The sequence below is a fragment of the Cherax quadricarinatus genome, chromosome 4 (assembly GCF_038502225.1).
Source record: "Cherax quadricarinatus isolate ZL_2023a chromosome 4, ASM3850222v1, whole genome shotgun sequence".
NCBI classification, from domain to species: Eukaryota; Metazoa; Arthropoda; class Malacostraca; order Decapoda; family Parastacidae; genus Cherax; species Cherax quadricarinatus.
The window spans coordinates 27,994,646-28,022,231 of NC_091295.1; the positions used below are offsets into that span (position 1 = coordinate 27,994,646).

Sequence of the window (27,586 nt, forward strand, 5' to 3'; positions counted from 1 at the left end):
TGAAATCATAACCTGGTGATACAAGTACGTTTGTGTCTCTTGATAGATTCATGAGGAACCTGGACTAGAAGTATGTGCTCCAGAGTAGACAATTGGAAGAAGTCTTGCACACGGCGGGGGATAAACCGACAACACTTAATATACTACTATGAATAAACTAGAATAAATTTGTGCGCTTCGTTAGTTTAAGTGGTACAGTGTGTGGATTGTAATCCTACAATCACTCTCAGACGCCAGCCCTGGACGAAGTCGTCATCTTATTATTAAGACCACATAGGTCAGGTATTCCACTCCGTAGGTCAGGTCACTCTGATGGTATCCGTCTGAGACATATGTCGCAACATATTGAAGGTAGCATGTAGCATTCATTCAGACCTAGCAGACCTAATTGCATTGGGCCTGTCTAGTGGTTAACAAGAGGACTGGTCACATACGAGTATTGAGTGTACTGGAATAGTTCACCTGATAAGTGTAATATTACTGATCCTTGTAACATGAATATTGTGGAAAATTGCGTTTATCTGAATGTAACTAATTATGTACATAACAGTAAATGATAACAAAGATAATTATTATTTATCAATGTTACATAGACAAGTAGGAATTTGGGACACCTAGGTCGCAAAAAATGTCCCCCTTCGATACCTACCACTGTCATAACCACAAATTGCTCTGGACTTATTAATTAAATGAAATATACATACACCAGGAATACTGGTAAATATATAAATTTGTGGACTGTATATTAAAAATAATAAATGGTTATATATATACACAATTACATAACAGAAGGAAAATATATCTTAATATCACTCACCAATTTGACTGGAGATTAATGTGTATCATACTCAGAAAACCTCACTCTAAATCTATGAAAATAATGCTGGCCAGAATTACACACAAATCTAGAGAGCTTATCTGAGGTTCCTGGAACTGTCTTGTCCAGTCGTCTGATATCTCAAGTTATGCAGGAATGCACATCCACCAATTTCGCCTCCTATTTGAGGGGTGTCAACACAATTTTAACCTCTAGAGCACGAAAAATTCTTCCCATTACACCAACGTTTGTATAAAATTCAAAACCAAGATGGCGAGTCTCGTCTGCACAGACGCAGGCTTTCCGTTTTCTATGACATAAATATTATTAAATACAGTATGGCCATCTATTTACATATAAATACTGAATTTCTGGAAAATATATACAGTATTTTCCACAAATATGGTATCGCGCCTCGTCTGGTATCATTCATTGCCACTGAGGGAGATGTATTAAGAAGCTGGTATCGCTGAGTAAGTTAATGTTGATCCTAGTGTAGGTCAGTTTTAACCTAAATTCCCGGATGGGAGGCAGTAAGGGTTAATCCAGGCAAGGAAAGGGCCGCTCCAGTTCTTTGGATCAAGGACCCTTCAGCATAAACACACTCCCGAGGGGAAGTGTAATGGCAGACTCCATAGGAAAGCGCTTGATTAGCTTTCCCCCCCCCAGTTATAACCAAACAGTTTCCCAAATTACCGGTGTGTTGCTGTGGGATTAATTCCTTCCTCGCCTAGCTGTACATGCAGAACATTCATAACATTCATAAGTCATAACATTCAGAACATTTTCCTTAAATTCTTTGCAGGATAGTACTTTATTATATTTTACTTGTGTATGTCAGTCAATACATATATATAGTGCATGTATATCTCAGATGTAATTAAGAATAAAAGCTGAGACTGCGAAACGCTGTATGATAATAATAATGAGACAGCGAGAGTTTGTCAGGTAGCGCTGGAGGCGCCATCATTCAGGAACACAGATTAGTCAGTAGTCAGTGGAACAGAAAAGACAGGTACCAAACAACAGCCACGTAACTCGAGGCTTCCTTGTAAGACAGTGAAATGGGGATACGGTGACAGATCATCGGTGTTACGGTGAAAAAAAGTGTTGTGACCAATATTCTCTGCCGTGAAAAGTGTGGAATAACTTTCCAAGTTTCCCATGATGGTCTGAGCTGTATTATTCATTAAAGAGCAGTGTTCGTGAATTGTATTAATATTATTATTAAACTATGTACTCTACTGCTTTTGTCAGTAAAGTTGCTCATTTTGAGGCTGTTTTCAGTTGCTCATTTTGAGGCTGTTTTCAGTAGTCTTTATGTAATATCTATCATCTCAAGGCTTTTGTAGGCCCCTTTGTTCGATGAACCAACAAATACAGAAGCCAGAGATCCTTGGACTGCTGAAGATCTTTGAGACCCGTGTACTGCTGAAAATCTCAAAGATCGGTGGACTTCTGAAGATCTCAGAGGCTAGTGTATTGATCTCAGGGGCCAGTGGACTGCTGAAGATCTCAAGCGAAGATCGATATATTCAGTCTATTTTGCGTTTCTGTCTACATGTGGGTTTCCTTCAGTTAATTGACTGGTGTCCAGTACACTTCAGTGTTTCATCATAAGTATGGTCCCCAGGACCATAAGAACAGAACTGAATGTCAAGATAGCACGAACACAATATATTACAAACAAGTTTTCGTTGGATAAAGAACTGACATGGCACCTCGATTAATTATCAGTTAGTTATAAACAAAGTAGCAATAAACTAGAACGAATACAGAACATTTTCTGAGGCACTATTTCGTAATTTGTCACAGCGCAAGGAGTGATGGAGAGTTGAATCTCCGTTGACCTCAAGACATGATAGTCAGCAGGAATGGATAGCATTGTATTTTTGTAGTTATTATATTGCTTTGAAGTGTTTAATGTATTTTTATTTTCTATTTTTTTTAGCGACTGCGAAGGTGAGCGTGGTGTATGAGTGCTGCCCATTCTTGAGGCTGTGTATGGGAGTAGCGGTGATCACAGCTCAGGAAGCTGTGGGTTGACAGACAAGAGTGTTACAGTGAGTGTAACATTGTGTCCTCTCATTCAGTGTTGACGGTTCAGCGTGCCATCCTACACTGACATTAGATAAGTGTATACTCCGGATATATAATTAAATTATTCTTTCTTATATATTTATATATACTTTTAAGACCAATATTAGTGTTAAGAAAAAATAATGTAATTACATGAAAGTACTCACGTTGAACGAAGATATAAGAATTAGTTTAACGAAGAGGATTAAACATTAGGAATTTCTTTGGTATTACGGATCGTAAATATGTGACAAATTACTACACCCATCACACCCTTATTATTATTCACACGTCTAGGCAGCAGAGTTTGCACAAATGTGGAATCAGAATGTGGATCAGCCACCAGTGACGTTATGAAGTCAATTTTAGGTTATTTGTTATAAATTATCAATCATTCAATAATATTGAAATGAATACATCGAAACACTTGAATAAAGAGTTGGACAGTAGAATCAAGATTACGTGTGCGACTGTGTTGTGGAGAGATCATGTGTGAGGCTGTTGGTAATGAGCTCTTGATCTCAGAAATTGGCCCTACTTTCATCTCTATTCCAAAAAGAGAGCCAGTGAGACAACAGATAAAGCTTGATTAGCAAATTTCGCTGAGAATTAGATTTTTTTTTTTTTGAGAGAGAAAAACAGTAAATCGAGAAATCCTGGCAAGCACATGAGCTAGACAATTAAAAATGGAAGATTGGAGATGTTAGAGGTGGAGGTACTAATAAAATGGAGAAAATATTTTGAGTTGTTAAGTGTTCATGATGAAGGGAGGTAATGATATGCGTTGTGCAGAGAGGAATATCGTACTAGTGAAAGTATTTGTAGTAGCAACTGCAGTAGAAATAGTAGTTGTAGTACGAGAGGCTGTGTCAGTAATAGTAGCAGAGGTAGTAACTCAACACCTCAGCATCATTTTCAGATTAAAGATACCCAAGTGTTGAACATGAGGAGGAATAATTTCTTGTAGGATTAAAGAACAGTTTGAGGCAGTGAATGTGGGGGAACAGTCTGAGGCAGTGAATGTGGAGGAACAGTCTGAGGCAGTGAATGTGGGGGAACAGTCTGAGGCAGTGAATGTGGAGGAACAGTCTGAGGCAGTGAATGTGGGGGAACAGTCTGAGGCAGTGAATGTGGAGGAACAGTCTGAGGCAGTGAATGTGGGGGAACAGTCTGAGGCAGTGAATGTGGAGGAACAGTCTGAGGCAGTGAATGTGGGGGAACAGTCTGAGGCAGTGAATGTGGAGGAACAGTCTGAGGCAGTGAATGTGGGGGAACAGTCTGAGGAAGTGAATGTGGGGGAACAGTCTGAGGCAGTGAATGTGGAGGAACAGTCTGAGGCAGTGAATGTGGAGGAACAGTCTGAGGCAGTGAGTGTGGGGGAACAGTCTGAGGCAGTGAATGTGGAGGAACAGTCTGAGGCAGTGAGTGTGGAGGAACAGTCTGAGGCAGTGAATGTGGAGGAACAGTCTGAGGAAGTGAATGTGGGGGAACAGTCTGAGGCAGTGAATGTGGAGGAACAGTCTGAGGCAGTGAATGTGGAGGAACAGTCTGAGGCAGTGAATGTGGAGGAACAGTCTGAGGCAGTGAATGTGGAGGAACAGTCTGAGGCAGTGAATGTGGAGGAACAGTCTGAGGCAGTGAATGTGGAGGAACAGTCTGAGGCAGTGAATGTGGAGGAACAGTCTGAGGCAGTGAATGTGGGGGAACAGTCTGAGGCAGTGAATGTGGGGGAACAGTCTGAGGCAGTGAATGTGGAGGAACAGTCTGAGGCAGTGAATGTGGAGGAACAGCCTGAGGCAGTGAATGTGGAGGAACAGTCTGAGGCAGTGAATGTGGAGGAACGGTCTGAGGCAGTGAATGTATGTGAGGCAGTGAATGTGGAACAGTCTGAGACAGTGAATGTGGAGGAACAGTCTGAGACAGTGAATGTGGAGGAACAGTCTGAGGCAGTGAATGTGGAGGAACAGTCTGAGCCAGTGAATGTGGAGGAACAGTCTGAGGCAGTGAATGTGGAGGAACAGTCTGAGGCAGTGAATGTGGAGGAACAGTCTGAGGCAGTGAATGTGGAGGAACAGTCTGAGACAGTGAATGTGGAGGAACAGTCTGAGACAGTGAATGTGGAGGAACAGTCTGAGACAGTGAATGTGGAGGAACAGTCTGAGGCAGTGAATGTGGAGGAACAGTCTTCTGAATGTGGAGGCAGTGAGACAGTGAATGTGGAGGAACAGTCTGAGACAGTGAATGTGGAGGAACAGTCTGAGGCAGTGAATGTGGAGGAACAGTCTGAGACAGTGAATGTGGAGGAACAGTCTGAGGCAGTGAATGTGGAGGAACAGTCTGAGGCAGTGAATGTGGAGGAACAGTCTGAGGCAGTGAATGTGGAGGAACAGTCTGAGGCAGTGAATGTGGAGGAACAGTCTGAGTCTGAGGCAGTGAATGTGGGGGAACAGTCTGAGGCAGTGAATGTGGAGGAACAGTCTGAGGCAGTGAATGTGGAGGAACAGTCTGAGGCAGTGAATGTGGAGGAACAGTCTGAGGCAGTGAATGTGGAGGAACAGTCTGAGGCAGTGAATGTGGAGGAACAGTCTGAGGCAGTGAATGTGGAGGAACAGTCTGAGGCAGTGAATGTGGGGGAACAGTCTGAGGCAGTGAATGTGGAGGAACAGTCTGAGGGAGTGAATGTGGGGGATCAGTCTGAGGCAGTGAATGTGGAGGAACAGTCTGAGGCAGTGAGTGTGGAGGAACAGTCTGAGGCAGTGAATGTGGGGGAACAGTCTGAGGCAGTGAGTGTGGAGGAACAGTCTGAGGCAGTGAATGTGGGGGAACAGTCTGAGGCAGTGAATGTGGGGGAACAGTCTGAGGCAGTGAATGTGGGGGAACAGTCTGAGGCAGTGAATGTGGGGGAACAGTCTGAGGCAGTGAATGTGGGGGAACAGTCTGAGGCAGTGAATGTGGGGGAACAGTCTGAGGCAGTGAATGTGAAGGAACAGTCTGAGGCAGTGAATGTGGGGGAACAGTCTGAGGCAGTGAATGTGGGGGAACAGTCTGAGGCAGTGAATGTGGGGGAACAGTCTGAGGCAGTGAATGTGGGGGAACAGTCTGAGGCAGTGAATGTGGGGGAACAGTCTGAGGCAGTGAATGTGGGGGAACAGTCTGAGGCAGTGAATGTGGGGGAACAGTCTGAGGCAGTGAATGTGGGGGAACAGTCTGAGGCAGTGAATGTGGGGGAACAGTCTGAGGCAGTGAATGTGTGGGAACAGTCTGAGGCAGTGAATGTGGGGGAACAGTCTGAGGCAGTGAATGTGGGGGAACAGTCTGAGGCAGTGAATGTGTGGGAACAGTCTGAGGCAGTGAATGTGGGGGAACAGTCTGAGGCAGTGAATGTGTGGGAACAGTCTGAGGCAGTGAATGTGGGGGAACAGTCTGAGGCAGTGAATGTGGGGGAACAGTCTGAGGCAGTGAATGTGGGGGAACAGTCTGAGGCAGTGAATGTGAAGGAACAGTCTGAGGCAGTGAATGTGTGGGAACAGTCTGAGGCAGTGAATGTGGGGGAACAGGTGGGGGAACAGTCTGAGGCAGTGAATGTGGGGGAACAGTCTGAGGCAGTGAATGTGGGGGAACAGTCTGACGCAGTGAATGTGGGGGAACAGTCTGAGGCAGTGAATGTGTGGGAACAGTCTGAGGCAGTGAATGTGGGGGAACAGTCTGAGGCAGTGAATGTGGGGGAACAGTCTGAGGCAGTGAATGTGGGGGAACAGTCTGAGGCAGTGAATGTGGGGGAACAGTCTGAGGCAGTGAATGTGGGGAACAGTCTGAGGCAGTGAATGTGGGGGAACAGTCTGAGGCAGTGAATGTGGGGGAACAGTCTGAGGCAGTGAATGTGGGGGAACAGTCTGAGGCAGTGAATGTGGGGGAACAGTCTGAGGCAGTGAATGTGGGGGAACAGTCTGAGGCAGTGAATGTGAAGTGAATGGGGGAACAGTCTGAGGCAGTGAATGTGGGGGAACAGTCTGAGGCAGTGAATGTGGGGGAGCACTCTGAGGCAGTGAATGTGGGGGAACAGTCTGAGGCAGTGAATGTGGGGCAACAGTCTGAGGCAGTGAATGTGGGGGAACAGTCTGAGGCAGTGAATGTGGGGGAACAGTCTGAGGCAGTGAATGTGGAGGAACAGTCTGAGGCAGTGAATGTGGAGGAACAGCCTGAGGCAGTGAATGTGGGGGAACAGCCTGAGGCAGTGAATGTGTGGGAACAGTCTGAGGCAGTGAATGTGGGGGAACAGTCTGAGACAGTGAATGTGGAGGAACAGTCTGAGGCAGTGAATGTGGAGGAACAGCCTGAGGCAGTGAATGTGGAGGAACAGCCTGAGGCAGTGAATGTGGAGGAACAGTCTGAGGCAGTGAATGTGGAGGAACAGCCTGAGGCAGTGAATGTGGGGGAACAATCTGAGGCAGTGAATGTGGAGGAACAGTCTGAGGCAGTGAATGTGGGGGAACAGTCTGAGGCAGTGAATGTGGGGGAACAGTCTGAGGCAGTGAATGTGGGGGAACAGTCTGAGGCAGTGAATGTGGGGGAACAGTCTGAGGCAGTGAATGTGGGGGAACAGTCTGAGGCAGTGAATGTGGGGGAACAGTCTGAGGCAGTGAATGTGGTGGAACAGTCTGAGGCAGTGAATGTGGGGGAACAGTCTGAGGCAGTGAATGTGGGGGAACAGTCTGAGGCAGTGAATGTGGGGGAACAGTCTGAGGCAGTGAATGTGGGGGAACAGTCTGACGCAGTGAGTGTGGAGGAACAGTCTGAGGCAGTGAATGTGGAGGAACAGTCTGAGGCAGTGAGTGTGGGGGAACAGTCTGAGGCAGTGAATGTGGGGGAACAGTCTGAGGCAGTGAATGTGGGGGAACAGTCTGAGGCAGTGAATGTGGAGGAACAGTCTGAGGCATGTGGAATGTGGGGGAACAATCTGAGGCAGTGAATGTGGAGGAACAGTCTGAATGTGGGGGAACAGTCTGAGGCAGTGAATGTGGGGGAGCACTCTGAGGCAGTGAATGTGGGGAACAGTCTGAGGCAGTGAATGTGGGGGGACAGTCTGAGGCAGTGAATGTGGAGGAACAGTCTGAGGCAGTGAGGAACAGTCTGAGGCAATGTGGGGAACAGTCTGAGGCAGTGAATGTGGGGGAACAGTCTGAGGCAGTGAATGTGGGGGAACAGTCTGAGGCAGTGTCTGAGGCAGTGAATGTGGGGGAACAGTCTGAGGCAGTGAATGTGGGGGAACAGTCTGAGGCAGTGAATGTGGGGAACAGTCTGAGGCAGTGAATGTGGGGAACAGGCTGAGGCAGTGAATGTGGGGAACAGTCTGAGGCAGTGAATGTGGGGGAACAGTCTGAGGCAGTGAATGTGGGGGAACAGTCTGAGGCAGTGAATGTGGGGGAACAGTCTGAGGCAGTGAATGTGGGGGAACAGTCTGAGGCAGTGAATGTGAAGGAACAGTCTGAGGCAGTGAATGTGGTGGAACAGTCTGAGGCAGTGAATGTGAGGGAACAGTCTGAGGGAGTGAATGTGGGGGAACAGTCAGAGGCAGTGAATGTGGGGGAACAGTCTGAGGCAGTGAATGATGGGGAACAGTCTGACGCAGTGAGTGTGGAGGAACAGTCTGAGGCAGTGAATGTGGAGGAACAGTCTGAGGCAGTGAATGTGGAGGAACAGTCTGAGGCAGTGAATGTGGGGGAACAGTCTGAGGCAGTGAATGTGGGGGAACAGTCTGAGGCAGTGAATGTGGAGGAACAGTCTGAGGCAGTGAATGTGGGGGAACAGTCTGAGGCAGTGAATGTGGGGGAACAGTCTGAGGCAGTGAGGAACAGTCTGAGGCAGTGTGTGGGGGAACAGTCTGAGGCAGTGAATGTGGGGGCACAGTCTGAGGCAGTGAATGTGAGGAACAGTGAGGCAGTGTGGGGAACAGTCTGAGTCAGTGAATGTGCGGGAACAGTCTGAGGCAGTGACTGTGGGGGAACAGTCTGAGGCAGTGAATGTGGGGGAACAGTCTGAGACAGTGAATGTGGGGGAACAACAGTCTGAGGCAGTGAATGTGGGGAACAGTCTCAGTGATGTGGGGAACAGTCTGCAGTGAATGTGGGGAACAGTCTGAGGCAGTGAATGGGGGAACAGTCTGAGGCAGTGAATGTGGGGGAACAGTCTGAGGCAGTGAATGTGGAGGTGAGGCAGTGTGTGGGGAACAGTCTGAGGCAGTGAATGTGTGGGGAACAGTCTGAGGCAGTGAATGTGGGGGAGCACTCTGAGGCAGTGAATGTGGGGAACAGTCTGAGGCAGTGAATGTGGGGGAACAGTCTGAGGCAGTGAATGTGGGGGAACAGTCTGAGGCAGTGAATGTGGGGGAACAGTCTGAGGCAGTGAATGTGGGGGAACAGTCTGAGGCAGTGAATGTGGGGGAACAGTCTGAGGCAGTGAATGTGGGGGAACAGTCTGAGGCAGTGAATGTGGGGGAACAGTCTGAGGCAGTGAATGTGTCTGAGGCAGTGAATGTGGGTGAACAGTCTGAGGCAGTGAATGTGAGGGAACAGTCTGAGGCAGTGAATGTGGGGGAACAGTCTGAGGCAGTGAATGTGGGGGAACAGTCTGAGGCAGTGAATGTGGGGGAACAGTCTGAGGCAGTGAGTGTGGGGGAACAGTCTGAGGCAGTGAATGTGGGGGAACAGTCTGAGGCAGTGAATGTGGGGGAACAGTCTGAGGCAGTGAATGTGGAGGAACAGTCTGAGGCAGTGAATGTGGGGGAACAGTCTGAGGCAGTGAATGTGGGGGAACAGTCTGAGGCAGTGAATGTGGGGGAACAGTCTGAGGCAGTGAGGCAGTGAATGTGGGGGAACAGTCTGAGGCAGTGAATGTGGGGGAACAGTCTGAGGCAGTGAATGTGGGGAACAGTCTGAGGCAGTGAATGTGGGGGGACAGTCTGAGGCAGTGAATGTGGGGGAACAGTCTCTGAGGAACAGTGAATGTGGGGGAACAGTCTGAGGCAGTGAATGTGGGGGAACAGTCTGAGGCAGTGAATGTGGGGGAACAGTCTGAGGCAGTGAATGTGGGGGAACACTCTGAGGCAGTGAATGTGGGGAACACTACGAGGCAGTGAATGTGGGGGAACAGTCTGAGGCAGTGAATGTGGGGGAACAGTCTGAGGCAGTGAATGTGGAGGAACAGTCTGAGGCAGTGAATGTGGGGGAACAGTCTGAGGCAGTGAATGTGGGGGAACAGTCTGAGGCAGTGAATGTGGGGGAACAGTCTGAGGCAGTGAATGTGGGGGAACAGTCTGAGGCAGTGAATGTGGGGGAACAGTCTGAGGCAGTGAATGTGTGGGAACAGTCTGAGGCAGTGAATGTGGAGGAACAGTCTGAGGCAGTGAATGTGTGGGAACAGTCTGAGGCAGTGAATGTGGGGGAACAGTCTGAGGCAGTGAATGTGGGGGAACAGTCTGAGGCAGTGAATGTGGGGGAACACTCTGAGGCAGTGAATGTGGCGGAACAGTCTGAGGCAGTGAATGTGGGGGAACAGTCTGAGGCAGTGAATGTGGAGGAACAGTCTGAGGCAGTGAATGTGGAGGAACAGTCTGAGGCAGTGAATGTGGGGGAACAGTCTGAGGCAGTGAATGTGGGGGAACAGTCTGAGGCAGTGAATGTGGGGGAACAGTCTGAGGCAGTGAATGTGGGGGAACAGTCTGAGGCAGTGAATGAGGCAGTGTCTGAGGCAGTGAATGTGGAGGAACAGTCTGAGGCAGTGAATGTGGAGGAACAGTCTGAGGCAGTGAATGTGGAGGAACAGTCTGAGGCAGTGAATGTGGAGGAACAGTCTGAGGCAGTGAATGTGGAGGAACAGTCTGAGGCAGTGAATGTGGAGGAACAGTCTGAGGCAGTGAATGTGGAGGAACAGTCTGAGGCAGTGAATGTGGGGGAACAGTTTGAGGCAGTGAATGTGGGGGAACAGTCTGAGGCAGTGAATGTGGGGGAACAGTCTGAGGCAGTGAATGTGAGTGAACAGTCTGAGGCAGTGAATGTGAGGGAACAGTCTGAGGGAGTGAATGTGGGGGAACAGTCTGAGGCAGTGAATGTGGGGGAACAGTCTGAGGCAGTGAATGTGGGGGAACAGTCTGTGGCAGTGTGGGAGGAACAGTCTGAGGCAGTGAATGTGAGGGAACAGTCTGAGGCAGTGAATGTGGGGGAACAGTCTGAGGCAGTGAATGTGGGGGAACAGTCTGAGGCAGTGAATGTGGGGGAACAGTCTGAGGCAGTGAATGTGGGGGAACAGTCTGAGGCAGTGAATGTGGGGGAACAGTCTGAGGCAGTGAATGTGGGGGAACAGTCTGAGGCAGTGAATGTGGGGGAACAGTCTGAGGCAGTGAATGTGGGGGAACAGTCTGAGGCAGTGAATGTGGGGGAACAGTCTGAGGCAGTGAATGTGGGGGAACAGTCTGAGGCAGTGAATGTGGGGGAACAGTCTGAGGCAGTGAATGTGGGGGAACAGTCTGAGGCAGTGAATGTGGGGGAACAGTCTGAGGCAGGGGAACAGTCTGAGGCAGTGAAGTGTGGGGGAACAGTCTGAGGCAGTGAATGTGGGGGAGCACTCTGAGGCAGTGAATGTGGGGAACAGTCTGAGGCAGTGAATGTGGGGGAACAGTCTGAGGCAGTGAATGTGGGGGAACAGTCTGAGGCAGTGAATGTGGGGGAACAGTCTGAGGCAGTGAATGTGGGGCAACAGTCTGAGGCAGTGAATGTGGAGGAACAGCCTGAGGCAGTGAATGTGGGGGAACAGCCTGAGGCAGTGAATGTGGAGGAACAGTCTGAGGCAGTGAATGTGGAGGAACAGTCTGAGGCAGTGAATGTGGGGAACAGTCTGAGGCAGTGAGGCAGTGTGGGGGAACAGTCTGAGGCAGTGAATGTGGGGGAACAGTCTGAGGCAGTGAATGTGGAGGAACAGTCTGAGGCAGTGAATGTGGGGGAACAGTCTGAGGCAGTGAATGTGGAGGAACAGTCTGAGGCAGTGAATGTGGGGGAACAGTCTGAGGCAGTGAATGTGGGGAACAGTCTGAGGCAGTGAATGTGAGGCAGTGATGTGGAGGAACAGTCTGAGGCAGTGAATGTGGAGGAACAGTCTGAGGCAGTGAATGTGAGGAACAGTCTGAGGCAGTGAATGTGGAGGAACAGTCTGAGGCAGTGGGAACAGTCTGAGGCAGTGAATGTGTCTGAGGCAGGAATGTGGAGGAACAGTCTGAGGCAGTGAGGCATGTGGAGGAACAGTCTGAGGCAGTGAATGTGAATGGGGGAACAGTCTGAGGCAGTGATGTGTGAGGCAGTGAATGTGGGGGAACAGTCTGAGGCAGTGAATGTGGGGGAACAGTCTGAGGCAGTGAATGTGGGGGAACAGTCTGAGGCAGTGAATGTGGAGGAACAGTCTGAGGCAGTGAATGTGGGGGAACAGTCTGAGGCAGTGAATGTGGGGGAACAGTCTGAGGCAGTGAATGTGGGGGAACAGTCTGAGGCAGTGAATGTGGGGGAACAGTCTGAGGCAGTGAATGTGGGGGAACAGTCTGAGGCAGTGAATGTGGAGGAACAGTCTGAGGCAGTGAGTGTGGGGGAACAGTCTGAGGCAGTGAATGTGGGGGAACAGTCTGAGACAGTGAATGTGGGGGAGCACTCTGACGCAGTGAGTGTGGAGGAACAGTCTGAGGCAGTGAATGTGGAGGAACAGTCTGAGACAGTGAGTGTGGGGGAACAGTCTGAGGCAGTGAATGTGGGGGAACAGTCTGAGGAAGTGAATGTGGGGGAACAGTCTGAGGCAGTGAATGTGGAGGAACAGTCTGAGGCGGTGAATGTTGGGGAACTAGTCTGAGGCAGTGAATGTGGAGGAACAGTCTGAGGCAGTGAATGTGGGGAACAGTCTCTGAGTGTGGGGGAACAGTCTGAGGCAGTGAATGTGGGGAACAGTCTGAGTCAGTGAATGTGGGGGAACAGTCTGAGGCAGTGAATGTGGGGAACAGTCTGAGGCAGTGAATGTGGGGGAACAGTCTGAGGCAGTGAATGTGGGGGAACAGTCTGAGGCAGTGAATGTGGGGGAACAGTCTGAGGCAGTGAATGTGAATGGGGAACAGTCTGAGGCAGTGAATGTTGGGGAACAGTCTGAGGCAGTGAATGTGGGGGACCACTCTGAGGCAGTGAATGTGGGGAACAATCTGAGGCAGTGAATGTGGGGGAACAGTCTGAGGCAGTGAATGTGGGTGAACAGTCTGAGGCAGTGAATGTGAGGGAACAGTCTGAGGCAGTGAATGTGGGGGAACAGTCTGAGGCAGTGAATGTGGGGGAACAGTCTGAGGCAGTGAATGTGGGGGAACAGTCTGAGGCAGTGAATGTGGGGGAGCACTCTGAGGCAGTGAATGTGGGGAACAGTCTGAGGCAGTGAATGTGGGGGGACAGTCTGAGGCAGTGAATGTGGGGAAACAGTCTGAGGCAGTGAATGTGGGGGAACGGTCTGAGGCAGTGAAGTGTGGGGGAACAGTCTGAGGCAGTGAATGTGTGGGGAACAGTCTGAGGCAGTGAAGTGTGGGGGAACAGTCTGAGGCAGTGAATGTGGGGAACAGGCAGTGAATGTGTGGGGAACAGTCTGAGGCAGTGAATGTGGGGGAACAGTCTGAGGCAGTGAATGTGGGGGAACAGTCTGAGGCAGTGAATGTGTGGGGAACAGTCTGAGGCAGTGAATGTGGGGAACAGTCTGAGGCAGTGAATGTGGGGGAACAGTCTGAGGCAGTGAATGTGGGGAACAGTCTGAGGCAGTGAATGTGGGGGAACAGTCTGAGGCAGTGAATGTGTGGGAACAGTCTGAGGCAGTGAATGTGTGGGGAACAGTCTGAGGCAGTGAATGTGGGGAACAGTCTGAGGCAGTGAATGTGGGGGAACAGTCTGAGGCAGTGAATGTGGGGGAACAGTCTGAGGCAGTGAATGTGGGGCAACAGTCTGAGGCAGTGTGGGGGAACAGTCTGAGGCAGTGAATGTGGGGAACAGTCTGAGGCAGTGAATGTGGGGGAACAGTCTGAGGCAGCAGTGAATGTGAATGTGGGGGAACAGTCTGAGGCAGTGAATGTGTGGGAACAGTCTGAGGCAGTGAATGTGGGGGAACAGTCTGAGGCAGTGAATGTGGGGGAACAGTCTGAGGCAGTGAATGTGGGGGAACAGTCTGAGGCAGTGAATGTGGGGGAGCACTCTGAGGCAGTGAATGTGGGGAACAGTCTGAGGCAGTGAATGTGGGGGGACAGTCTGAGGCAGTGAATGTGGGGGAACAGTCTGAGGCAGTGAATGTGTGGGGAACAGTCTGAGGCAGTGAATGTGGGGGAACAGTGAGGCAGTGAATGTGGGGGAACAGTATGAGGCAGTGAATGTGGGGGAACAGTCTGAGGCAGTGAATGTGGGGCAACAGTCTGAGGCAGTGAAGTGTGTGGAGGAACAGTCTGAGGCAGTGAATGTGGGGGAACAGTCTGAGGCAGTGAATGTGGGGCAACAGTCTGAGGCAGTGAATGTGGGGGAACAGTCTGAGGCAGTGAATGTGGGTGAACAGTCTGAGGCAGTGAATGTGAGGGAACAGTCTGAGGCAGTGAATGTGGGGGAACAGTCTGAGGCAGTGAATGTGGGGGAACAGTCTGAGGCAGTGAATGTGGGGGAACAGTCTGAGGCAGTGAATGTGGGGGAACAGTCTGACGCAGTGAGGAACAGTGAATGTGTGAAGGAACAGTCTGAGGCAGTGAATGTGGGGGAACAGTCTGAGGCAGTGAATGTGGGGGAACAGTCTGAGGCAGTGAATGTGGGGGAACAGTCTGAGGCAGTGAATGTGGGGGAACAGTCTGAGGCAGTGAATGTGGGGGAACAGTCTGAGGCAGTGAATGTGGGGGAACAGTCTGAGGCAGTGAATGTGGGGGAACAGTCTGAGGCAGTGAATGTGTGGGGAACAGTCTGACAGTCTGAGGCAGTGAATGTGGGGAACAGTCTGAGGCAGTGAATGTGGGGGCACAGTCTGAGGCAGTGAATGTGGGGGAACAGTCTGAGGCAGTGAATGTGGGGGAACAGTCTGAGGCAGTGAATGTGGGGAACAGTCTGAGGCAGTGAATGTGTAGGAACAGTCTGAGGCAGTGAATGTGGGCAGGAACAGTCTGAGGCAGTGAATGTGTGGGAACAGTCTGAGGCAGTGAATGTGGGGGAACAGTCTGAGGCCGTGAAGGTGGGGGAACAGTCGGAGGCAGTGAATGTGGGGGAACAGTCTGAGGCAGTGAATGTGGGGGAACAGTCTCAGTGAGGAACAGTCTGAGGCAGTGTGTGGAGGAACAGTCTGAGGCAGTGAATGTGAGGCAGTGGGAACAGTCTGAGGCAGTGAATGTGGGGGAACAGTCTGAGGCAGTGAATGTGGGGGAACAGTCTGAGGCAGTGAATGTGAATGTGGAGGAGCACTCTGAGGCAGTGAATGTGGGGAACAGTCTGAGGCAGTGAATGTGGGGGGACAGTCTGAGGCAGTGAATGTGGGGGAACAGTCTGAGGCAGTGAATGTGGGGGAACAGTCTGAGGCAGTGAATGTGGGGGAACAGTCTGAGGCAGTGAATGTGAGTGAACAGTCTGAGGCAGTGTGGGGGAACAGTCTGAGGCAGTGAATGTCTGAGGCAGTGAATGTGGGGGAACAGTCTGAGGCAGTGAATGTGGAGGAACAGTCTGAGGCAGTGAATGTGGGGGAACAGTCTGAGGCAGTGAGGAACAGTGAGGAACATGTGAATGTGGGACCAGTCTGAGGCAGTGAATGTGGGGGAACAGTCTGAGGCAGTGAATGTGGGGGAACAGTCTGAGGCAGTGAATGTGGGGGAACAGTCTGAGGCAGTGAATGTGGGGGAACAATCTGAGGCAGTGAATGTGGGGGAACAGTCTGAGGCAGTGAATGTGGGGGAACAGTCTGAGGGTGAACAGTCTGAGGCAGTGAATGTGGGGAACATGAGGCAGTGAATGTGGGAGGAACAGTCTGAAGGAACAGTGAGTGAATGTGGGGGAACAGTCTGAGGCAGTGAAGGAACAGTCTGCAGTGAATGTGGGGGAACAGTCTGAGGCAGTGAATGTGTGGGAACAGTCTGAGGCAGTGAATGTGGAGGAACAGTCTGAGGCAGTGAATGTGGAGGAACAGTCTGAGGAACAGTGAATGTGGGGGAACAGTCTGAGGCAGTGAATGTGAATGGAGGAACAGCTGAGGCAGTGAATGTGGGGGAACAGTCTGAGGCAGTGAATGTGTGGGAACAGTCTGAGGCAGTGAATGTGGAGGAACAACAGTCTGAGCCAGTGAATGTAGGGGAACAGTCTGAGGCAGTGAATGTGGGGGAACAGTCTGAGGCAGTGAATGTGGGTGAACAGTCTGAGTCAGTGAATGTGTGGGAACAGTCTGAGGCAGTGAATGTGGGGGAACAGTCTGAGACAGTGAATGTGGAGGAACAGTCTGAGGCAGTGAATGTGGGGGAACAGTCTGAGGCAGTGAATGTGGGGGAACAGTCTGAGGCAGTGAATGTGGGGGAACAGTCTGAGGCAGTGAATGTGGGGGAACAGTCTGAGGCAGTGAATGTGGGGGAACAGTCTGAGGCAGTGGGGGAACAGTCTGAGGCAGTGGGGAACAGTCTGAGGCAGTGAATGTGGGGGAACAGTCTGAGGGAGTGAATGTGGGGGAACAGTCTCTGAGGAACAGTCTGAGGCAGTGTGTGGGGAACAGTGAGGCAGTGAATGTGAGGAACAGTCTGAAGTGTGGGTGAACAGTCTGAGGCAGTGAATGTGGGGGAACAGTCTGAGGCAGTGAATGTGGGGGAACAGTCTGAGGCAGTGAATGTGGAGGAACAGTCTGAGGCAGTGAATGTGTGGGAACAGTCTGAGGCAGTGAATGTGGGGGAACAGTCTGAGGCAGTGAATGTGGGGGAACAGTCTGAGGCAGTGAATGTGGGGGAACAGTCTGAGGCAGTGAATGTGGGGGAACAGTCTGAGGCAGTGAATGTGGGGGAGCACTCTGAGGCAGTGAATGTGGGGAACAGTCTGAGGCAGTGAATGTGGGGGGACAGTCTGAGGCAGTGAATGTGGGGGAACAGTCTGAGGCAGTGAATGTGGGGCAACAGTCTGAGGCAGTGAATGTGGGGGAGCACTCTGAGGCAGTGAATGTGGGGAACAGTCTGAGGCAGTGAATGTGGGGGGACAGTCTGAGGCAGTGAATGTGGGGGAACAGTCTGAGGCAGTGAATGTGGGGCAACAGTCTGAGGCAGTGAATGTGGAGGAACAGCCTGAGGCAGTGAAGGAACAGTCTGAGGCAGTGTATGTGGGGCAACAGTCTGAGGCAGTGAATGTGGGGGAACAGTCTGAGGCAGTGAATGTGGGGGAACAGTCTGAGGCAGTGAATGTGGGGGAACAGTCTGAGGCAGTGAATGTGGAGGAACAGTCTGAGGCAGTGAATGTGGGGGAACAGTCTGAGGCAGTGAATGTGGGGGAACAGTCTGAGGCAGTGAATGTGGGGGAACAGTCTGAGGCAGTGAATGTGGGGGAACAGTCTGAGGCAGTGAATGTGGAGGAACAGTCTGAGGCAGTGAATGTGGGGGAACAGTCTGAGGCAGTGAGTGTGGGGGAACAGTCTGAGGCAGTGAATGTGGGGGAACAGTCTGAGGCAGTGAATGTGGGGGAACAGTCTGAGGCAGTGAATGTGGGGGAACAGTCTGAGGCAGTGAATGTGGGGGAACAGTCTGAGGCAGTGAATGTGGGGGAACAGTCTGAGGCAGTGAATGTGGGGGAACAGTCTGAGGCAGTGAATGTGGGGGAACAGTCTGAGGCAGTGAATGTGGGGGAACAGTCTGAGGCAGTGAATGTGGGGAACAGTCTGAGGCAGTGAATGTGAGGAACAGTGAGGCAGTGTGGGGGAACAGTCTGAGGCAGTGAATGTGGGGGAACAGTCTGAGGCAGTGAATGTGGGGGAACAGTCTGAGGCAGTGAATGTGGGGAACAGTCTGAGGCAGTGAATGTGGGGGAACAGTCTGAGGCAGTGAATGGGGGAACAGTCTGAGGCAGTGAATGTGGGGAACAGTCTGAGGCAGTGAATGTGGGGGAACAGTCTGAGGAAGTGAATGTGGGGGAACAGTCTGAGGCAGTGAATGTGGGGGAACAGTCTGAGGCAGTGAATGTGGGGGAACACACTGAGGCAGTGAATGTGGGGGAACAGTCTGTGGCAGTGTATGTGGGGGAACAGTCTGAGGCTGAGTCTGAGGCAGTGAATGTGGGGGAACAGTCTGAGGCAGTGAATGTGGAGGAACAGTCTGAGGCAGTGAATGTGGAGGAACAGTCTGAGGCAGTGAATGTGGGGGAACAGTCTGAGGCAGTGAATGTGGAGGAACAGTCTGAGGCAGTGAATGTGGAGGAACAGTCTGAGGCAGTGAATGTGTGGGAACAGTCTGAGGCAGTGAATGTGGGGGAACAGTCTGAGGCAGTGAATGTGGAGGAACAGTCTGAGGCAGTGAATGTGGGGGAACAGTCTGAGGCAGTGAATGTGGAGGAACAGTCTGAGGCAGTGAATGTGGGGGAACAGTCTGAGGCAGTGAATGTGGGGGAACAGTCTGAGGCAGTGAATGTGGGGAACAGTCTGAGGCAGTGAATGTGGGGGGACAGTCTGAGGCAGTGAATGTGGGGAAACAGTCTGAGGCAGTGAATGTGTGGGGAACAGTCTGAGGCAGTGAATGTGGGGGAACAGTCTGAGGCAGTGAATGTGGGGGAACAGTCTGAGGCAGTGAATGTGGGGGAACAGTCTGAGGCAGTGAATGTGGGGGAACAGTCTGAGGCAGTGAATGTGGGGGAACAGTCTGAGGCAGTGAATGTGGGGGAACAGTCTGAGGCAGTGAATGTGGGGGAACAGTCTGAGGCAGTGAATGTGGGGGAACAGTCTGAGGCAGTGAATGTGGGGGAACAGTCTGAGGCAGTGAATGTGGGGAACAGTCTGAGGCAGTGAATGTGGGGGAACAGTCTGAGGCAGTGAATGTGGGGGAACAGTCTGAGGCAGTGAATGTGGGGGAACAGTCTGAGGCAGTGAATGTGGGGGAACAGTCTGAGGCAGTGAATGTGGAGGAACAGTCTGAGGCAGTGAATGTGGGGGAACAGTCTGAGGCAGTGAATGTGGGGGAACAGTCTGAGGCAGTGAATGTGGAGGAACAGTCTGAGGCAGTGAATGTGGAGGAACAGTCTGAGACAGTGAATGTGAATGTGGAGGAACAGGGGTACAGTCTGAGGCAGTGAATGTGGGGGAACAGTCTGAGGCAGTGAATGTGCCGCAACAGTCTGAGGCAGTGAATGTGGAGGAACAGTCTGAGGCAGTGAATGTGGGGGAACAGTCTGAGGCAGTGAATGTGGGGGAACAGTCTGAGGCAGTGAATGTGGGGGAACAGTCTGAGACAGTGAATGTGGGGAACAGTCTGAGGCAGTGAATGTGGGGGGACAGTCTGAGGCAGTGAATGTGGGGGAACAGTCTGAGGCAGTGAATGTGGGGGAACAGTCTGAGGCAGTGAATGTGGGGCAACAGTCTGAGGCAGTGAATGTGGGGGAACAGTCTGAGGCAGTGAATGTGGGGGAACAGTCTGAGGCAGTGAATGTGGGGGAACAGTGAGGCAGTGAATGTGAGGCAGTGAGGCATGTGGGGGAACAGTCTGAGGCAGTGAATGTGGGGGAACAGTCTGAGGCAGTGAATGTGGGGGAACAGTCTGAGGCAGTGAATGTGGGGGAACAGTCTGAGGCAGTGAATGTGAACAGTCTGAGGCAGTGGAGGAACAGTCTGAGGCAGTGAATGTGGGGGAACAGTCTGGAGGAACAGTCTGAGGCAGTGAATGTGGGGGAACAGTCTGAGGCAGTGAAGGAACAGTCTGAGGCAGTGTGGGGAACAGTCAGTGAGGCAGTCTGAGGCAGTGAATGGGGGAACAGTCTGAGGCAGTGAATGTGGGGAAACAGTCTGAGGCAGTGAATGTGGGGCAACAGTCTGAGGCAGTGAATGTGGGGAACAGTCTGAGGGAGTGAATGTGGGGGGACAGTCTGAGGCAGTGAATGTGGGGAACAGTCTGAGGCAGTGAATGTGGGAACAGGAACAGTCTGAGGCAGTGAATGTGGGGAACAGTCTGAGGCAGTGAATGTGGGGGAACAGTCTGAGACAGTGAATGTGGAGGAACAGTCTGAGGCAGTGAATGTGGGGAACAGTCTGAGGCAGTGAATGTGGGGAACAGTCTGAGGCAGTGAATGTGGGGGAACAGTCTGAGGCAGTGAATGTGGGGGAACAGTCTGAGGCAGTGAATGTGGGGGAGCACTCTGAGGCAGTGAATGTGGGGAACAGTCTGAGGGAGTGAATGTGGGGGGACAGTCTGAGGCAGTGAATGTGGGGGAACAGTCTGAGGCAGTGAATGTGGGGGAACAGTCTGAGGCAGTGAATGTGTGGGGAACAGTCTGAGGCAGTGAATGTGGGGGGACAGTCTGAGGCAGTGAATGTGGGGGAACAGTCTGAGGCAGTGAATGTGGGGGAACAGTCTGAGGCAGTGAATGTGGGGGAGCACTCTGAGGCAGTGAATGTGGGGAACAGTCTGAGGCAGTGAATGTGGGGGGACAGTCTGAGGCAGTGAATGTGGGGGAACAGTCTGAGGCAGTGAATGTGGGGGAACAGTCTGAGGCAGTGAATGTGGGGCAACAGTCTGAGGCAGTGAATGTGGGGGAACAGTCTGAGGCAGTGAATGTGGCAGGGAACAGTCTGAGGCAGTGAATGTGGGGGAACAGTCTGAGGCAGTGAATGTGGGGGAACAGTCTGAGGCAGTGAATGTGAGGCAGTGAATGTGGAGGAACAGTCTGAGGCAGTGAATGTGGGGGAACAGTCTGAGGCAGTGAATGTGGGGGAACAGTCTCTGAACAGTCTGGCAGTGAATGTGGGGGAACAGTCTGAGGCAGTGAATGTGGAGGAACAGTCTGAGGCAGTGAATGTGGGGGAACAGTCTGAGGCAGTGAATGTGGAGGAACAGTCTGAGGCAGTGAAGTCTGAGGCAGTGAATGTGGAGGAACAGTCTGAGGCAGTGAATGTGGGGGAACAGGAGGAACAGTCTGAGGCAGTGAATGTGGAGGAACAGTCTGAGGCAGTGAATGTGGAGGAACAGTCTGAGGCAGTGAATGTGGGGAACAGTGAGGAACAGTGAGTCTGAGGCAGTGAATGTGGGGGAACAGTCTGAGGCAGTGAATGTGGAGGAACAGTCTGAGGCAGTGAATGTGGGGGAACAGTCTGAGGCAGTGAATGTGGAGGAACAGTCTGAGGCAGTGAATGTGGGGGAACAGTCTGAGGCAGTGAATGTGGGGGAACAGTCTGAGGCAGTGAATGTGGGGGAACAGTCTGAGGCAGTGAATGAGGGGGAACAGTCTCAGTGAATGTGAGGAACAGTCTGAGGCAGTGTGGGGGAACAGTCTGAGGCAGTGAATGTGAGGAACAGTCTGAGGCAGTGAATGTGTCTGAGGCAGGAACAGTCTGAGGCAGTGAATGTGGGGGAACAGTCTGAGGCAGTGAATGTGGGGGAACAGTCTGAGGCAGTGAATGTGGGGGAACAGTCTGAGGCAGTGAATGTGGGGGAACAGTCTGAGGCAGTGAATGTGGGGGAACAGTCTGAGGCAGTGAATGTGTGGGAACAGTCTGAGGCAGTGAATGTGGGGGAACAGTCTGAGGCAGTGAATGTGGGGGAACAGTCTGAGGCAGTGAATGTGGGGGAACAGTCTGAGGCAGTGAATGTGGGGGAACAGTCTGAGGCAGTGAATGTGGGGGAACAGTCTGAGGCAGTGAATGAATGTGGGGGAACAGTCTGAGGCAGTGAAGGAACAGTCTGAGGCAGTGAATGTGGTGGGAACAGTCTGAGGCAGTGAATGTGGGGGAACAGTCTGAGGCAGTGAATGTGGGGGAACAGTCTGAGGCAGTGAATGTGGGGGAACAGTCTGAGGCAGTGAATGTGGGGGAACAGTCTGAGGCAGTGAATGTGGGGGAACAGTCTGAGGCAGTGAATGTGGGGGAACAGTCTGAGGCAGTGAATGTGGAGGAACAGTCTGAGGCAGTGTGGGGAACAGTCTGAGGCAGTGAATGTGGGGGAACAGTCTGAGGCAGTGAATGTGGGGGAACTGAGGCAGTGAATGTGGGGGAACAGTCTGAGGCAGTGAATGTGGAGGAACAGTCTGAGGCAGTGAATGTGGGGGAACAGTCTGAGGCAGTGAATGTGGGGGAACAGTCTGAGGCAGTGAATGTGGGGGAACAGTCTGAGGCAGTGAATGTGGGGGAACAGTCTGAGGCAGTGAATGTGGGGGAACAGTCTGAGGCAGTGAATGTGGGGAACAGTCTGAGGCAGTGAATGTGGGGGAACAGTCTGAGGCAGTGAATGTGGGGGAACAGTCTGAGGCAGTGAATGTGGGGGAACAGTCTGAGGCAGTGAATGTGGGGGAACAGTCTGAGGCAGTGAATGTGGGGGAACAGTCTGAGGCAGTGAATGTGGAGGAACAGTCTGAGGCAGTGAATGTGGGGGAACAGTCTGAGGCAGTGAATGTGGGGGAACAGTCTGAGGCAGTGAATGTGGAGGAACAGTCTGAGGCAGTGAATGTGAGTGAACAGTCTGAGGCAGTGAATGTGGAGGAACAGTCTGAGGCAGTGAGTGTGGGGGAACAGTCTGAGGCAGTGAATGTGGGGGAACAGTCTGAGGCAGTGAATGTGGGGGAACAGTCTGAGGCAGTGAATGTGGAGGAACAGTCTGAGGCAGTGAATGTTGGGGAACTAGTCTGAGGCAGTGAATGTGGAGGAACAGTCTGAGGCAGTGAGTGTGGAGGAACAGTCTGAGGCAGTGAATGTGGAGGAACAGTCTGAGGCAGTGAATGTGGGGGAACAGTCTGAGGCAGTGAATGTGGGGGAACAGTCTGAGGCAGTGAATGTGGGGGAACAGTCTGAGGCAGTGAATGTGGGGGAACAGTCTGAGGCAGTGAATGTGGAGGAACAGTCTGAGGCAGTGAATGTGAAGGAACAGCCTGAGGCAGTGAATGTGGAGGAACAGCCTGAGGCAGTGAATGTGGAGGAACAGTCTGAGGCAGTGAATGTGGGGGAACAGTCTGAGGCAGTGAATGTGGGGGAACAGTCTGAGGCAGTGAATGTGGGGGAACAGTCTGAGGCAGTGAATGTGGGGGAACAGTCTGAGGCAGTGAGTGTGGAGGAACAGTCTGAGGCAGTGAATGTGGGGGAACAGTCTGAGGCAGTGAATGTGAAGGAACAGTCTGAGGCAGTGAATGTGGGGGAACAGTCTGAGGCAGTGAATGTGGGGGAACAGTCTGAGGCAGTGACTGTGGGGGAACAGTCTGAGGCAGTGAATGTGGGGGAACAGTCTGAGGCAGTGAATGTGGAGGAACAGTCTGAGGCAGTGAATGTGGGGGAACAGTCTGAGGCAGTGAATGTGTGGGGAACAGTCTGAGGCAGTGAATGTGGGGGAACAGTCTGAGGCAGTGAATGTGGAAGGAACAGTCTGAGGCAGTGAATGTGGGGGAACAGTCTGACAGTCTGAGGCAGTGAATGTGGGGGAACAGTCTGAGGCAGTGAATGTGGGGAACAGTCTGAGGCAGTGAATGTGGGGGAACAGTCTGAGGCAGTGAATGTGGGGGAACAGTCTGAGGCAGTGAATGTGGGGGAACAGGCGGAGGCAGTGAATGTGTCTGAGGCAGTGAATGTGGGGGAACAGTGTGAAGGAACAGTCTGAGGCAGTGAATGTGGGGGAACAGTCTGAGGCAGTGAATGTGGGGGAACAGTCTGAGGCAGTGAATGTGGGGGAACAGTCTGAGGCAGTGAATGTGGGGGAACAGTCTGAGGCAGTGAATGTGGGGGAACAGTCTGAGGCAGTGAATGTGGGGGAACAGTCTGAGGCAGTGAGTGTGGAGGAACAGTCTGAGGAACAGTGAGTGAATGTGTGTGAATGTTGGGGAACTAGTCTGAGGCAGTGAATGTGGAGGAACAGTCTGAGGCAGTGAGTGTGGAGGAACAGTCTGAGGCAGTGAATGTGGGGGAACAGTCTGAGGCAGTGAATGTGGAGGAACAGTCTGAGGCAGTGAATGTTGGGGAACTAGTCTGAGGCAGTGAATGTGGAGGAACAGTCTGAGGCAGTGAGTGTGGAGGAACAGTCTGAGGCAGTGAATGTGGAGGAACAGTCTGAGGCAGTGAATGTGGAGGAACAGTCTGAGGCAGTGAGTGTGGAGGAACAGTCTGAGGCAGTGAATGTGGAGGAACAGTCTGAGGCAGTGAATGTGGGGGAACAGTCTGAGGCAGTGAGTGTGGAGGAACAGTCTGAGGCAGTGAATGTGGGGGAACAGTCTGAGGCAGTGAATGTGGAGGAACAGTCTGAGGCAGTGAATGTGGGGGAACAGTCTCAGTGAATGTGAACAGTCTGAGGCAGTGAGTGTGGGTGAACAGTCTGAGGCAGTGAATGTGTGGGAACAGTCTGAGGCAGTGAATGTGGGGGAACAGTCTGAGGCAGTGAATGTGGAGGAACAGTCTGAGGCAGTGAATGTGGGGGAACAGTCTGAGGCAGTGAGTGTGGGGGAACAGTCTGAGGCAGTGAATGTGGGGGAACAGTCTGAGGCAGTGAATGTGGGGGAACAGTCTGAGGCAGTGAATGTGGGGGAACAGTCTGAAGCAGTGAGTGTGGGGGAACAGTCTGAGGCAGTTAATATGGGGGAACAGTCTGAGGCAGTGAATGTGGAGGAACAGCCTGAGGCAGTGAATGTGGAGGAACGGTCTGAGGCAGTGAATGTGTGGGAACAGTCTGAGGCAGTGAATGTGGGGAAACAGTCTGAAGCAGTGAGTGTGGGGGAACAGTCTGAGGCAGTGAATGTGGGGGAACAGTCTGAGGCAGTGAATGTGGAGGAACAGCCTGAGGCAGTGAATGTGGGGGAACAGTCTGAGGCAGTGAGTGTGAAGGAAATCTGAGGCAGTGAATGTGGAGGAACAGCTTGAGGCAGTGAATGTGGGGGAACAGTCTGAGGCAGTGAATGTGGGGGAACAGTCTGAGGCAGTGAATGTGGAGGAACAGTCTGAGGCAGTGAATGTGGAGGAACAGTCTGAGGCAGTGAATGTGGAGGAACAGTCTGAGGCAGTGAATGTGGAGGAACAGTCTGAGGCAGTGAATGTGGAGGAACAGTCTGAGTCAGTGGGTAACATGAAAGCGAAGAGAGGAGAGTAAGTACGATTTAAAAAAAAATAAAAAGTAACAGATTGGGGAGGTTGCTTGTTAGCTGCTGGTAGGTGTGTCTAGCGGTATACCAGACAAGTGCTGGTGTGACTGGTTCTTCTGCCCAAACATGCTAACATCCACAAACTCTTACAATGTTCAGTGTGTGATATCTGGGCAGAACAGAGCTATACAAACTGCAGAATCATTAGTTTGGTTGCATAACTGGTCCATCCTTGATTATCTTATTCTTGTGTGTAAATACGACTTTATAGTTGGAAGATAATTTTGAGGTGGAGACAAGTGTGAAGTAAGTTTCCTCATTGTAGAATTTTGTAGAGGAGGAGCGGATGATGCAGCTTGTCCGTGATTTGTAAAAAGTCCTCAGTTTTCAAGATATATTGCTTGAAAATATTGGTTCTGGTGATCATTATGGTTAAACATAATTTCTCCAGAAGAGTTGTATGTATGTGTAAAGGAAGCCGCGGATAACGGTGCCTAATTAACTTTTCCATATGACTACAGTACTTAATGATGACTATGGGATAATGTGTAGAAAAATAAGGAGTCAGAATACTGTGGCTGTAACAGTTAAGACTGCCTGCCGCGTTCCTCTGTTATAGCAAGTCTGACGCTAATCCTAGTTTGGGAATATGCGGCTGTAATGGAGAACTGACTGGATGATCTACTGTATGGCGAAGACTGGAGTACATCTGGCTTTGTATATGGTAAATGTGTAACTTCATAAATTATTAAATATACTTGTTTTTGTTTCATACATGATGAGACATGGAACTATATGTTTGACCTATGTCAATGACTGTATCTTATTATTTTTTTTTTTTTGTTCAAGATCTTAATCACGTACTCACCTTTATTATTCTTCCAGAGCGTGAGCAGCCAAGGTGACCGATGAAAGAATGACCATTGTTGTGGTGTAGGAGGGAGGCACCCAGCACGCACCCCCCTCCTCCCCCCCACACACACGCAGCTCATAGTGTACACAACCCTGTACTCTGATATGTGGGTGTCGTCGCACACACATTTCAAGAGTCAGAAGTTACAGTGTACCCCACTAACCACAGTAAAGCTACAGATAAAAGGTACTTGTCAGAGAGGACGCACCTGCCCAGCTAAATTATAAATGATATATGTCACTATGTCAAGTGTACGTTCATTTCAGTCTTCTCCCTGCAACATGTCAAGATATTCCTGTGATGAAGCTAGATAACAACGGAGACGTAGATTGCAGAGCACCAGTTGCATAGATGGCACATCTTTCTCTTAAAAAAATAAAAGTTAATTTTTTGCTATATTTTCTTGACTGTTATAGAAGCTCATTGCTAGTAATCCCTTCCTTACATCACTTGTTAAAGCAACTGTTCAAGAAGAAATTTCTCGCCTAGCTGGTAGTAGTAATAAGTTATCACAAGTTATGTACACTGACGGATGTAAACAGGAGTCTTGTGGCAGGGCTGCATCTGCTCTTGTTGCAACCTCCCTAGTTAAGAACAATAATAAACTTGTTGAGCTAGGCATAAGAATTAACAACTGGGCATCTACATTGCAAACTGAATTGTTTGCAATCCTAATGGTGCTAAAGCTAACTTATGACACTGAGCTTGACTTTATCATCATTACTGATTCTGTCATCACTGAAGGCTCATATATGACTCCAATAACATGCTCAGTGGAGAAGCCAGGTATATATATTAAAAAAATCAGGGACAAAGGAATTAATGTACAATTTCTATGGATCCCATCACACATTGGATTACTCCTTGATGATAAAGCTGATATGTTAGCCATGAAGAGTACCCAGAAGGAGAATGTAGAATTTAACTTTGGTATAACTGTGTCTAGCATTAGGAATAATATTAGGAGAGAAGTAAATAAGGAAAATGATTGTTATAGGGATGCAGTTAGAAGCCTGAGTAGATCTATAACCCACTATGATAACATGAACGTAGATAAGTATGTTTATGGAGCAACTTGCAATGTGCACAGACTGAGTGATGTTGTAGTGGCCAGGCTTAGGCTTGGTTACAAGTACTTCTGGCAGTTTGGGAGACACACAGATGATCAAACTAAATGTAAATTATGTGATCAGGCACATGGTCACTGTCTTGAACACTATGTGCTTAATTGTCCACTTATTGAGGAATACAGAGACAGACAGTATAATAACCTATGTGACATGTCAAGATATCTTATTAATGAAAATAAGATACCAGATATACTAAGCAAATTTCCTAAATTTGTTTGTAACAGATAAGTGAACTGTAGATATAAACCCATATGTACATCTGTTAACCTTTTTGGGGCCTAGTTCCTATTCCTTTTGTGTATCCATATACTCTTGCGCTACTGTCCACAGGATGGATATGGGGTGCACAATAAACTAGCCACTT

The 27,586-nt window shown here is 50.6% G+C and overlaps 1 long non-coding RNA gene across 1 annotated transcript; it reads left to right on the forward strand.

Annotated features, from left to right (window-relative positions):
- On the forward strand, nucleotides 1-27,586 carry LOC138854144 (uncharacterized). Its single transcript, XR_011393350.1, has 3 exons — nucleotides 1-24; nucleotides 25,701-25,903; nucleotides 26,065-27,586. It is a non-coding gene; the product is annotated as an uncharacterized lncRNA (long non-coding RNA).